Source organism: Macrobrachium nipponense, chromosome 23 (assembly GCF_015104395.2).
Source record: "Macrobrachium nipponense isolate FS-2020 chromosome 23, ASM1510439v2, whole genome shotgun sequence".
Classification (NCBI taxonomy): Eukaryota; Metazoa; Arthropoda; class Malacostraca; order Decapoda; family Palaemonidae; genus Macrobrachium; species Macrobrachium nipponense.
The window spans coordinates 50,934,891-50,947,653 of record NC_061090.1 but is presented as its reverse complement, the minus strand read 5'-3'; the positions used below and the strand labels follow the sequence as shown (position 1 = coordinate 50,947,653).

The window sequence follows — 12,763 nt, the reverse complement described above, 5'->3', positions numbered from 1 at the left end:
AACAAGAAGGATATGGGATATGCCAGTGGAAATTGTACCCATAATCATAAGAACACTGGGCACGATCCCAAGATCCCTGAAAGGATCTGGTAAAACTATAGGCTGAAGTAGCTCCAGGACTCATGCAGAAGAGTGTGATCCTGGAACGGCGCCCATAGTAAGAAAAAGTGATGGACTCCTAAGGAGGCAGGATGCAACCCGAAACACCACACTATAAATACGACCCTGTCGAATTAGAGGATTGTGATAGAGCAAAAAAAAAAATATATATTAATAATAATAATAATAATAATAATAATAATAACAATAATAATAATGAAAAGATACTCATAGTAGCATGAGTGTACCATGCAGAAACAAATCAACGGGTATGGAAATCTATGTAGCTTTCGGGGATTCCCAAAGCTAAAGCTATCCTTGTATCTTTAAATCTAAATATATGTACATTTACGCAACTGTGGATTTTTTCTCCAATAATAATAATAATAATAATAATAATAATAATAATAATAATAATAATGTTCTAAGGGGTCCACAATAATAAAAAAAATGTTGAAACTTCGTATATAATTTTAAAACCCTTTACAAAAAGCTTTCGAACCCTTCCCTGGATTTTTTTTTTTATTGAAGATGACCCTTAGAACATTATATACACTCTCGCGATAGAGTTTTTCGCAAATAATAATAATAATAATAAAAATAAAACACGCAGAACCAGCGAAACTTCCAAAGAACATTTATTACATGAAAAACATGTAAAAAAACACTACGCATTTAAACAAGAGCTGATATTTCCCTTACTTCCTCGCACTCACTCACTCACTCAAACAAAATCTGAGCTTAAGGCACGGCCCTGTTTCCCTTACACCTCTACTTATGGACCCCGACTTCCAGCAATTAAAATACATCGAAACAAATTTGCGAAGAAGACCATTTGTTCAATAACAATATATACTGATGAATACAGTTGCTTTTCCCATTGATAGCCTCGAAACTAATTCTGGATCCTTTCTCCTTTACAGGTCTCTGAGCCGACGACCATTTTATTCGGTAAGTAAAGGAGCATTTCTGAGCAACTGTTATTCGTAAGTAACTGTTTTCCGAAGTCATGCTTTTATTAAGGAATTGAGTATGTCATAGTCATGCATTTTCTGCCTTATTTTGTACGTGAAACTTATGCAATAATTAAGAACTGTGTATTGAAAAGTCACACTATGCTTAAGTAATTTATTTTGATTTAATGTATTTCTTGAACATGAGCAGATGCCTTAGTCACGGCGCAAAAAGTTGAGAAATATGGAATACTATACGAGTACTGTTTATCTGTATCGACAGTAATCGCCTATCCATAGTCAAGAGGTGTCACTCATCACACAAGTCTCGCGCTAAATAAGAAAACGTCTTTGTAGAGCATTTACCGGTGACGGAATATCGACATGATCTATTATTTGATTATTATGATTAACACCTAAATGAATTATCGAGTGTTATGACAATTTTTATAGCAGCGCTCACATTCTTGCGATTTTTTATTGCTATTTTAGGCTGTAGAAGTAGTAGTAGTAGTAGTAGTAGTAGTGTAGTAATACATCGTATTAAGGTGTACAAGAACTTAAACCGGGGGTTACAGTAGCAAAAAATCTTCATATTATACATTCAGTATTTTGACTGGAATGATGAGTACACATTTCTTCTTTTTGTTTTTTTGTTTTTTGGAAAAGCAAAAAATACTCTCCCCCAGCCCCCCCAACCCCCAACCCCCCCAAACACACACACGTTTCCCCTTCCCAAAAAACACACAAAATAAACATTTCTGTCACTAACACTTTACTACCACTGAGAGGTCACTAAATTTAGTACAGGTGTATATTCACATATTAAATAATAAACAAGGAGGAAACGAGAAAGACAATACATGAACGTGAATAGCACATGAGAGAGAGAGAGAGAGAGAGAGAGAGAGAGAGAGAGAGAGAGAGAACTTTAGGTGCTTTGGATAGAGAAATATTATGAAGACGAAGAAAACAGCAATAACCTACAAGGTTAAAAAAAATATCCCACAGTTTAAATTAAAATAAAGGATCCTACGTAGTAATCGGCAGTGAACACTGATTTATATTTCGCTCTCTCTCTCTCTCTCTCTCTCTCTCTCTCTCACTGTGGGAATAAGGCATATAACCCTATTGAAAATAAGACATCACGAAGGCGAGGTAAAATGTCCAATTATTTTTAACAGTCATAAATTCTAGTGCAAATGTCTGGAACGAGAGAGAGAGAGAGAGAGAGAGAGAGAGAGAGAGAGAGAGAGAGAGAGTGTAGGGGGGGGGGGGGGGGGGGGGGGGAAAGGGGGGGGGGGGGAGGGGGGGAGGGCACCTGGTTGAAATTGGGGGAGTTACTTTCACTCCCGTAGTATGACGACTTATTTTTCAACAGGCAGTTACGAGAAATGTTCTGTAAGCTGTTCCGCACACTTAACGATTTTCTTTCGGGGCTAAACGTGCTGGGTTATGTTTTATGAGACATAATTTACGTACTTGCATACCCATGTACACACACACACATCACGTATATATACACAAAAGAAATATGAAGAAGTTATGATGGAAACATGAATTTATGAATGCATGAATGTATGTATGTATGTATGTAGTATGTGTGATATATATAATAATAAATAAATATATATATATATATATATATAGATATATATAATATATATATAAATATATATAATATATATATATATATTATATATATAATGGTCACTCTTGATCAGACACGATAAAATTTCAACAACCAGAGTGCCTCCTTTGCTTCTCGATTTCTTCAAACCTGTCACTACTACGCCTAGATCCCTGATTGGCTGTTGATAAGCCAGTGACAGGGTTGGAAACTCTCAGTCTCTCTCAAAGAGTTCATATAGGCAGGATGTATGAACCACCTCTCCTGAGGCATGCTTTCGAAATACGTATCCCTCAGGAGAGGTGGAACATACATTCTGCCGATATGAACTCTCTGGAGAGAGACTGAGAGTTTGCAGGCCGGTCCTTGGCTTATCAACAGCCAATCAGGAGCGTCGTAAGACTAACCAAGACATCAAATGCACGGCTGATGTGAATCTACATCATCTACATTACAACTCCCCTTCTACTTCCCATTACCAAAAACTTTGAGAGAGAGAGAGAGAGAGAGAGAGAGAGAGAGAGAGAGAATTTCCAAAGTGGCCAGTGCAGCAACATCCACGATTCTGAAAACCGGGTTACAGGCGACCTTTCAAAACGGCGAACGTAAGGCGCGTCCTTGCACTCACTCACAAGTCACCCACGAGCCGCTAACTTCAAAAAGGCGCAGATACATTTCGCTCCTGGGAGGAATGACTAGGGGGATCCTTCCCGCAAAAGTCAAAAGGCACCGCCGACACGGCACGTACATACATACATTATATATATACATATATTATTATATATATATATATTATATATATATATATATATATATATATATATATATATATATATAATGTGTGTGACACACACACACACCACAGAGAGAGAGAGAGAGAGAGAGAGTCAGTCCAATCTTCATAATCTAGACGTGGGCGCTCCAGCAGAGGAATCCAATTTTTCCAAAATTAATCAACGGTAAGAGAATTAGCACAACGAAAATATGAAGTCAAGGTCAGGTCAGGCCCCTTGTCGCCGAGCGTGGGTGCCAGAGGTCACCCCGCCTTTTCAAAGGTCGCAGGAGATCTTCGGGTTGTACTCGGCTCGGGTCACACCAAAGGTCGTTCCCTAAAACCCCTCCTGAGGGATTTCCTTCCCGGGTCAAAGGCGAGAAAAGGAGGTAGGAGGTTTGAGGTATTTGCGCGCAGGCGTCTAGACACACTGAGCTATGCACCAGAGATATATATACACGCTTAGCTTATCAATTGAAAAAGTTTCTTGAATAAATAATCATCCTAAGAAAAATGTCATTGCACGTCTAGGACTAGGGCATAAGTGATAAATATAAAAGTATGAAAACTAATGGCGACAAGAACAATTGCAATGACAAATGCCATATGGGACGAGAAAAGAGAGAGAGAGAGAGAGAGAGAGAGAGAGAGAGAGAGAGAGAGAGAGAGAGAGAGAGAGAGAGAGACTCAATTCCAACCGAATTTCATGATTAGTAATAAATACCTTAATAAATAAGCAATATGCACAATACTAGACATAATACCGGCGGAGATTACCAATGCTAACAAAAATGATTAATTCTACTCTTGAAAATGAAGGAAATTTTTTTAAATGTAATAAATACAAATTTAATACTCAAACCCAACACATTTTCCTTCTCAGCGGGGAGATTTTTTTTTTTTTTCATAAAGAGGATAAGTTTAACTTTATAAAGTAATCATGGAGCGATTTGTGCATATTTAATTTATCTTATCACAATAAATATGCCAGGTTCAAATTCACAAGGCCAAGTACTTAAACGTAAAAACACAGATCTTATCGATATCAAAAGGCAATCTACTACCAATAAAAATTAACATATCACTCAAGAAGTCAAAAGTCCAGAGAGAGAGAGAGAGAGAGAGAGAGAGAGAGAGAGAGAGAGAGAGAGAGAGAGAGAGATACCGGACATGATTACGCTCACTGTCTGACCCAAATTCCTTACAAGAAAAATCCTCTTAATTCCACACTAATAGCAAAACAACATTAATTCTTATCAGGATGCTTACAGCAAACAGGGTAGTTTGACGTCACAACCGCTCCCCTATATGACGCAATAACCTTTTTCCCGCGAAAAACACGAGGACCTGCAGCTAAATGGTGACGTCATGGCACCACCAAACACTACGTCATGGATGATAAATGCCTCTCCGGCTAAAATCTCCCGTGGCCCGAAATACCTCGGTGTAACGAACGAACATTCTCTCTCTCTCTCTCTCTCAGAAGGAGTTAGCAACTTCTCAAGTGACATGTGTGTGTAAACTAATGTATGTGTGTGTGTGTGTGTGTGTGTGTGTATGTATATATATATATATATATATATATATATATATATATATATATATATATATATATATAAATATATATATGATATATAATTGTATACAGTACATAATGAGAGAGAGAGAGAGAGTTTCGATTTTTGCGCGCATACAGAAATCTTTTTACTAAATCATTATCTCTTGAATGTACCTCGATGTCACAATGAATAAGACAGGCAAACAGATATACATAGCAGACCCAACATAATTCGTGTGATGGGTTGCATGACTAAAAGGGCGCCAGGCGTCATAACATCGAGCCAAAAGGCTGAAAAACCATAAATGTAAGTCCTTCTCTAAGCCTCGGAATTCCAGAGGCTAATAATTAAACTGTGCGAGCGCATTCCTCAGCCAACGCAAAAAAAAACATACATACCACTAATTCTATACATCTAAAAATCTGAATATCACGGATATTTCAAAATGTTCGGATGGAGATTTCGTCAGACAGACAAACAGACAGACAGGCACGAGTGAATGCATGGCCTCTTGCTTTTGGTAACCACTTCAGAGGGTAACCAAGTAAGGCCAGCGCTGCCATTAACATTGGTAAGACATTTAAGACGAAGACACCTATGACCATCATGCTGATTTTTGTTCCTTCCTTAAGTCGAGACGACCTAGTAATTAATGTCATTTCCCAGCCAAGCTAAAATGAAAAATGAAAACTTGGCTTTTCTACGATCTAATTTACATTTACTAACATCAGTGAAAGACATTAATCAAAAATGAATTTAAACAAATCAAAAGCCCTTGAATAATCATATATGTTAGACTCTATAATGATAACGCCCACCAATCACACAGCAAAAGGGAAGAGTTAAACTGCAATAAACTACGAGAAACAGCAGTAAATAAAAGGAAGAGCGGTAATAAATCATCCAGAATAATAACACTATTTAATAATATTTAATATCAAGAGTACAAGCGGATACGTCAAGTACAAAGTAATTCAAGGATTACAATTAAAAGCCCAGCGAGTGATATATTGCCATCAGGGGCTGCAAAGACGAATGTATGTTCAAAGACTTAAATGAAATCCGGCATCGCGAATCAAAGGGAAAGCCACCCTTAAACGCAGGTGCTTCGCTTTGTCTTCTTAAACGAGTCGCCAACACACACACAAACATACATACATACATACATATATATATATTACACACATACACACTCAAAAAATTACAAAACACAAATACACACACACGACATAGTCTAACCGTGGGTTATACATGCATACGTAAGAATATGGACATATTGTGTGTACAAGCGGCGCACACAGTTCAAGATACAACCGGTCCGTTTCTTTTTTAATTAATTTATTTTTTACACGTTACTAGACTAGGGGTATGGCTGTGGTACCATTACCATGCTCTCGCGCATATACGGAAACTGTACATGCGTATGTATATGTATATTATATGTAATACTATATATATTATATATATATATATATATATATATATTATATTATATAATTATACATATATATTTATATATATATATAATATATATATATTATATATATATTATATTCATATATATATATATAAGATATATATATATATATATATATATATATATATATATATATAGTATATAATATATATATATATAGTTATATATAACATAATGTTCTATTCCTACTTAGCTCGTTCACTTCCCCTGCCGCAGCTCAAAATCTAACTCAAGTGCTTCCAAACGTAAAACAGTCCTTTCTTTAGACCTGTTTATTTAAAAGGGGATTTGTTTGGCTCAACTGAATTCAGCACTTAATGAAAGCGATAAAAAAGAGACGACGAACGTAAAAGAGAGAGAGAGAGAGAGAGAGAGAGAGAGAGAGAGAGAGAGAGAGAGCTGCAGTGTTTATAAAACGTTTTGTTAAACTCATTCTGCGCCTGAGAATGAACTTTCATTAAGGCCAATAAAAATAAACACTTGGTTTGATTGTCTTTCTGCCCTAAAAAAAATGTGTAATGGAAGAAACTGCTTTTTAAAAAGCGGGAGGCTTTATGTTACGTAAATTGATTTTTTGCATATTTGTTTACAGTGTTTTTTCTGACTAACACCTACATGGAGAAAAGAGAATAGTTTTCAGATAAAGAAACAACAATTTAAATAATTAGCTATTTAATTAACGCAAAGGGTAACACAGTATCTTTCTAGCATAACCATGAAGAATCCAGAACAACAGGAAATTACGTGAAGTTGAGTGAGTGTAAGTCGGACATCGTTTCTTAAAATCGAAATAAGGGCAGATTGGCCGATTCATTTTTTGCACTCTTTGCAAACTGTGTGCAAATAAGCAAGAAGCCATTGTATTTACTTGAAATACAACTTGAAATGTTAAGACTACACATAAATGTTCAGTTTTCGCTTGGGTATGAAATAAATTAGTGGCTGTATGTCCGACTTGGTTCACTACGAACCCCCCCCCCCAAAAAAAAAAAAAAACAAAAAAAAAAAAAAAAAAAAAAAAAAAAAAAAAAAAAAAAAACCGAGACACGTACCATAAAAGCCCATGATTGTAATTGTAACAGAAGGAGCAACCAGATGCGATTCACATAAAGGAAGGACCCCCTCAACACCAGGAGCCTCTAGATATTTTGGCATATGGTTTGCTATTTTCTTTTAGTAATTCTTTATTTTATTTTTTATCTTAAGTCTTTTCTACACCTGTCATTTCCTTTTCACTCAACCGGCAATTGGTTCTGTTTTGTTCCTCACATCGGAGCTCCTTACTCTTTCTGAGCAACATATATTTACGAAAGCAAAATGGCATTGGGATTCGATCGCTATTTACTTTTTACAACTCGACAGCATTCAGTACTGACAATGATTCTATTAGTTAATCTTGCAATTTATGCATACAAGTCAGATCAGCAATGGGGCAGGAACAGGAACTGGGTTTTTACTACTTACTAATATTACCGACCGATATAATTTTAGATACGTATATATATATATATATATATATATATATATATATATATAATATATATATATATATATATATATATCTAATATATATACACACACACACACACACACACACACATATATATATATATATAATATATATATATATATATATATATATATATACATATTAGAGAAATATATATATATGAATTTTTATCACATCACCTTGATTCATATACATATATCGAGCTACAAATGTCCTTTACCATCGAATTTGCTCTACCTCGGAATTCTTATATTTTCATATATGTTAACATGTTTGAAGATATAATAGTTCCGAGGTAGAGCGAATTGGATATTAAAGGACATTTGTAGCTCAATGTGTGTGTGTGTGTATTATATATATTTATATATATATATATATATATATATATATATATGTATGTATGTAGTACATAATTTAATCATATATAATTTAATTAATATACTATATGTATATATACTTTCTACATATATATATATATATATAATAAAAATGTAAATAGCTTAAATATACACTTATATATATATATATATATATATATATATATATATACTTTGTACATACATGCAGAACAAATACATACATTACACATACATACATACATACATATATATATATATATATATAGTATATGTATATATATATATATATATATAATTATATATATATATATATATATATATACTGAAGATATTATCTTGAAATCTCTTGCTATAACAAAGTCCCCAGCTGACTGACCTTCCGAGAACCCTCGTCAGGGCACACACCGAATGCAATCTATTGGCGGTCAGATCAATCAACGTCTCCCTCGAGCCCGATTCATCACAATATCTGTATGCAAAGCAAGTTGGTTAATAAGCCCTACAAAATCGCTGACCTCCATCAGGTCATAGTGCTTACTTCCGGAAGTCTTGCACACTTCCCCCAAGAGATCAGGACTGCGACATCAATGGTTTACATCTTATTAATGTTTTATAGGTTCTTGATATTCATACGTGTGCGATACGTTAGTCAAATGGTATTTATTATTACTAAATATAAATATTATTATTATTATTAATTATTATATAATAATAATTAATAATAATAATAATAATAATAATAATAATAATAATAATAATTATTATATTATTATTATTATTATATTATTATTATTATTATTATGATGATGATTATTATGATGATGATGATGATGATGATGATGATGATGATGCTGCTGTTGTTCTAGTTGCATCTGTTGCTACCATATTAAATATATCTCTTCTTAGGGTTCGTTACTTATCAAGTGTGATCAAACATGGAATATCCAATGATAGCCCTCTCATTCCAACAGTATTCCCATTCACACAGAAATCGAGGAGAACAGAAAGTCAGGAAATAATGTTGCATCAGCCACTTATTTACTTAGCTATAGAAGAGGGACCTAAAGGATAACAAATTCACTTACCAGCACCTAAGAACACATGAGGAAAACGCAGTACATCATTCAAAACTATGATTCAAATCTAATCACCCACAGTACAAAATCCAAAATTAATCTCATTTTCACCCTTATCGAAGAAGGAACTAAGGACGGAAATGCCGACTCCCGCACACCTTGACTATAAATAAGCACGACGTAGTTGCAATTCAACCATCCGACAAACGCTTCAACAAAGACGCCGTCCCCGAAGTCTTAATCATTTTGGCGCTGCCTTCTTGACAAACAGGATCTTTGTGTTTTGTCGAAGGTGTCTGTGACAGACACAGGGACAAGGCGACAGGCACTTCTTCACGGCCGTCTGGATTTGGGTGGATTAAAGGCACAATGCGAACACTGGGACGAATTGGTTGCTGTAATCCGCCGGCGGATGTGAACGAGGCCGTTACATCAGCCTAAATGAAGACGTACTACACCCGCTGGGTTCTGTCGTTTCTTCTCATAACTCGGGCAATTTAGGTCAACAGTTGCACAATATATCTCTCACCATTTAGCCCGACAATTATAACTCGTAGCATTAAATTGCTAAACTTCTAACGATAATTCATTCATTAGGTTATGAATTACCCCTATTTAGCGGACATCTAATAGCACGATTTCTTCCCGGAAATAGACGAATCAAAGTTACCGTCCGCACATTCTTCGTATAATCATTCACCCCATTCAGCTACCAAAACTCTTCCCTAAAATCAAACTCAATCAGCTCAATACATTTCAGACGCTTTTAGTTGAACAGTATCTTCCTCATACTCGAACACCCTAGAAAAAATTAAATAAATAAACAAATAAATAAATAAAATAAAAAAACTACCTTCCAACACTTGACATCTTTTGTTCCTCGTTGGACGAGTGGTTTTTGCGCTCGGCTACCAGTCCAGTGGTGCGAAGTTCAATTCTCGGCTCGGCCAACGCGGAATCGAAGGATTTTTTGTCTACAGATATAAATTTCTTTCTCGATATAAAGTGGTCCGGATCCCACAATAAGCTGTAGGTCCCGTTGCTAGGTGGCTAACTGGCTCCTAGCCACGTAAAAATATCTAATCCTTCGGGCCAGCCCTAGGAGAGCTGTTGGTCAGCTCAGTGGTCCGGTTCAACTAAGATATATTTCACTTCTCTCGTAAGACTAGGTGTCGTAACGTGATTGGCAAGAGAACATTACATAAACACGCAAGTGAACAGTATGATGAGCCTTTAGAGCTAAAATGCAACCTGCGCCGAATTTACGTCACGGTACCACAATACGATGCATGCCCATTCAAGCCTGCGCACCGCACCATTATCAACCATCTTCTCTCACGTATTCATAAGCAGGGTGGTTATGCTCGTCTGTGTTTGTCGCTTGAATCGAACAAAAAGTGGCAGAACTGATACATAGATAAAAAAAAATTGTGGTTAGTAGACTACTGTGGGTCGCAAAGAGTAGATAGGGGCTAGTAACTTCATTTATGCAAAACTTATTTAGAAAAGGTTAATTAACATCATTGGCCTCCACTGCTCGTTGGGTGTACACACACACACACAGTATATATATATATATATATATATATATATATATATAGTACATGTATTTATATAAATGTAAAATTATATCATATACACATCCATACATACATACATGATACATACCTACATACATAAGTAAATTAACGACATGCCAATGCCTGAACTGCTTAAAACAACTTACAGGATTCAGAGATCCTTAAAGTTAAATCAAAGGAAAACTAAAAATATAGAGACTTACTCAATCTACATCAAGATAACCCCCCCCCCCCAAAAAAAAAAAAAATAATAAAGAACGACATCCAGTAATTAAAACACAATTAAAAAGCCCTCCAATTAAATTGCCTATTTCATGAGTGAGGGGAATATTTAATCAAATCAATCTTAAAGGGGCCAAGAACATACAAAAATAATAATAATAAAAGTAAAAAATAAGCTTTCTTTCAAGCATTTCAAACCCCCTCCTTCAACAGATCATAAAACGGGGTTAATAGAGGACGTCACTGAAAAATAAAACCGGGTGTTAAAAGCAGAAGCAAAACCCAAGCAATGAACTTCTTGCCTCTCGCTTAAATTCTCATTTGCAATATAAACATCAAAGGTTCAAAAAAAGAAGTCAACATTACGAGGACCCAATGTTCATGTGTAACAGCACATAAATGTTTTTAATGGAGTCGCTTGCGTTTTATGGGGGTTAGCCTCCAGGCGCACGGCCCGCGCTCCCCCTTCTCTCTCTCTCTCTCTCTCTTTCTCTTTCACGAACTACATCTGTCATTATCTACGGTGACGCATGTGAGTGAAACTCTTTAGTGGTCTGGTCGTACCGCGTCCTCCATCTTTTCTTCTTTCGCACAGGACGTTATAATATCACGAGAGAGAGAGAGAGAGAGAGAGAGAGAGAGAGAAATTGGGCAAAATTTCCAAATCTGCTAAATCTATCAGCTAGAAAATTCAGGCTAAATGCATTTGCTCACCTCCCCCCCTCCCCCCTCCATTCAATTCTTCCCCCTTTCTGCTGATCTGACCCAATTTTCCTTCCCTTAGCGCAGAATAAAACTCACGCTAAATCAGCTTGATAGCATCCGGTAAAAACAAGGGAATATTATGCTCGCGGTGCATCGATTCACTTTGCTCGTATATTCGAAGCCGCGACAAATATTAACTGCCTCGTAAAGTGCATCTGAAACGCTAAGGTGAACATAGGAACCCAATGCAAATCTTACAGGTAGCGGAAGGAAGAATGCAGGGGAGGGAAGGTGTTCATAATAATTGACGAGAACAAGTTAAAAAAAAAGAAAAAAAGATGGAAGGGAAGGCGTGTGAGAGGTAGGAAGACGAACTTGAAGAAACGATTGCATAAATTAAATTAACTTGAGAGAGAGACAGAGAGAGACAGAGAGAGAGAGAGAGAGAGAGCGAGAGAGAATGTTATCTAATCCTTTAACTTGAATATTCTTGATCAATTAATCAAGGAAGGCTGGGAATTGACGCACATCTCACAAGACAGCCAAAGTAAGCGTCATGCAATGCTACTTCGAACGAACAAGAAATACCAGCAATGCTTCTACAACAGAGTGCATCTCTTCATAGAATACTAGAAAAGAAAGAGGTATCCGGGTTGTAGTCATGTCTCTTCCATGAATTGTTTGTTTGTTTGTATGGTGCTTTTATGTTGCATGGAACCAGTGGTTAATCAGCAACGGGACCAACGGCTTTACGTGACGTCCGAACCACGTCGAGAGTGAACTTCTATCACCAGAAATACACATCTCTCACTCCTGAATGG

At 36.1% G+C, this 12,763-nt stretch overlaps 1 protein-coding gene across 1 annotated transcript in view; it reads left to right on the top strand.

The window, feature by feature from the left end:
* The window catches only part of LOC135200377 (uncharacterized), a 431,815-nt gene that overhangs the window by 336,842 nt on the left and 82,210 nt on the right, over nucleotides 1–12,763 (top strand). Inside the window, exon 4 of the mRNA XM_064229004.1 lies at nucleotides 1,023–1,050. The gene's annotated coding sequence lies outside the window, so the exon portion shown is untranslated. The remainder of the gene's footprint in view (nucleotides 1–1,022; nucleotides 1,051–12,763) is intronic.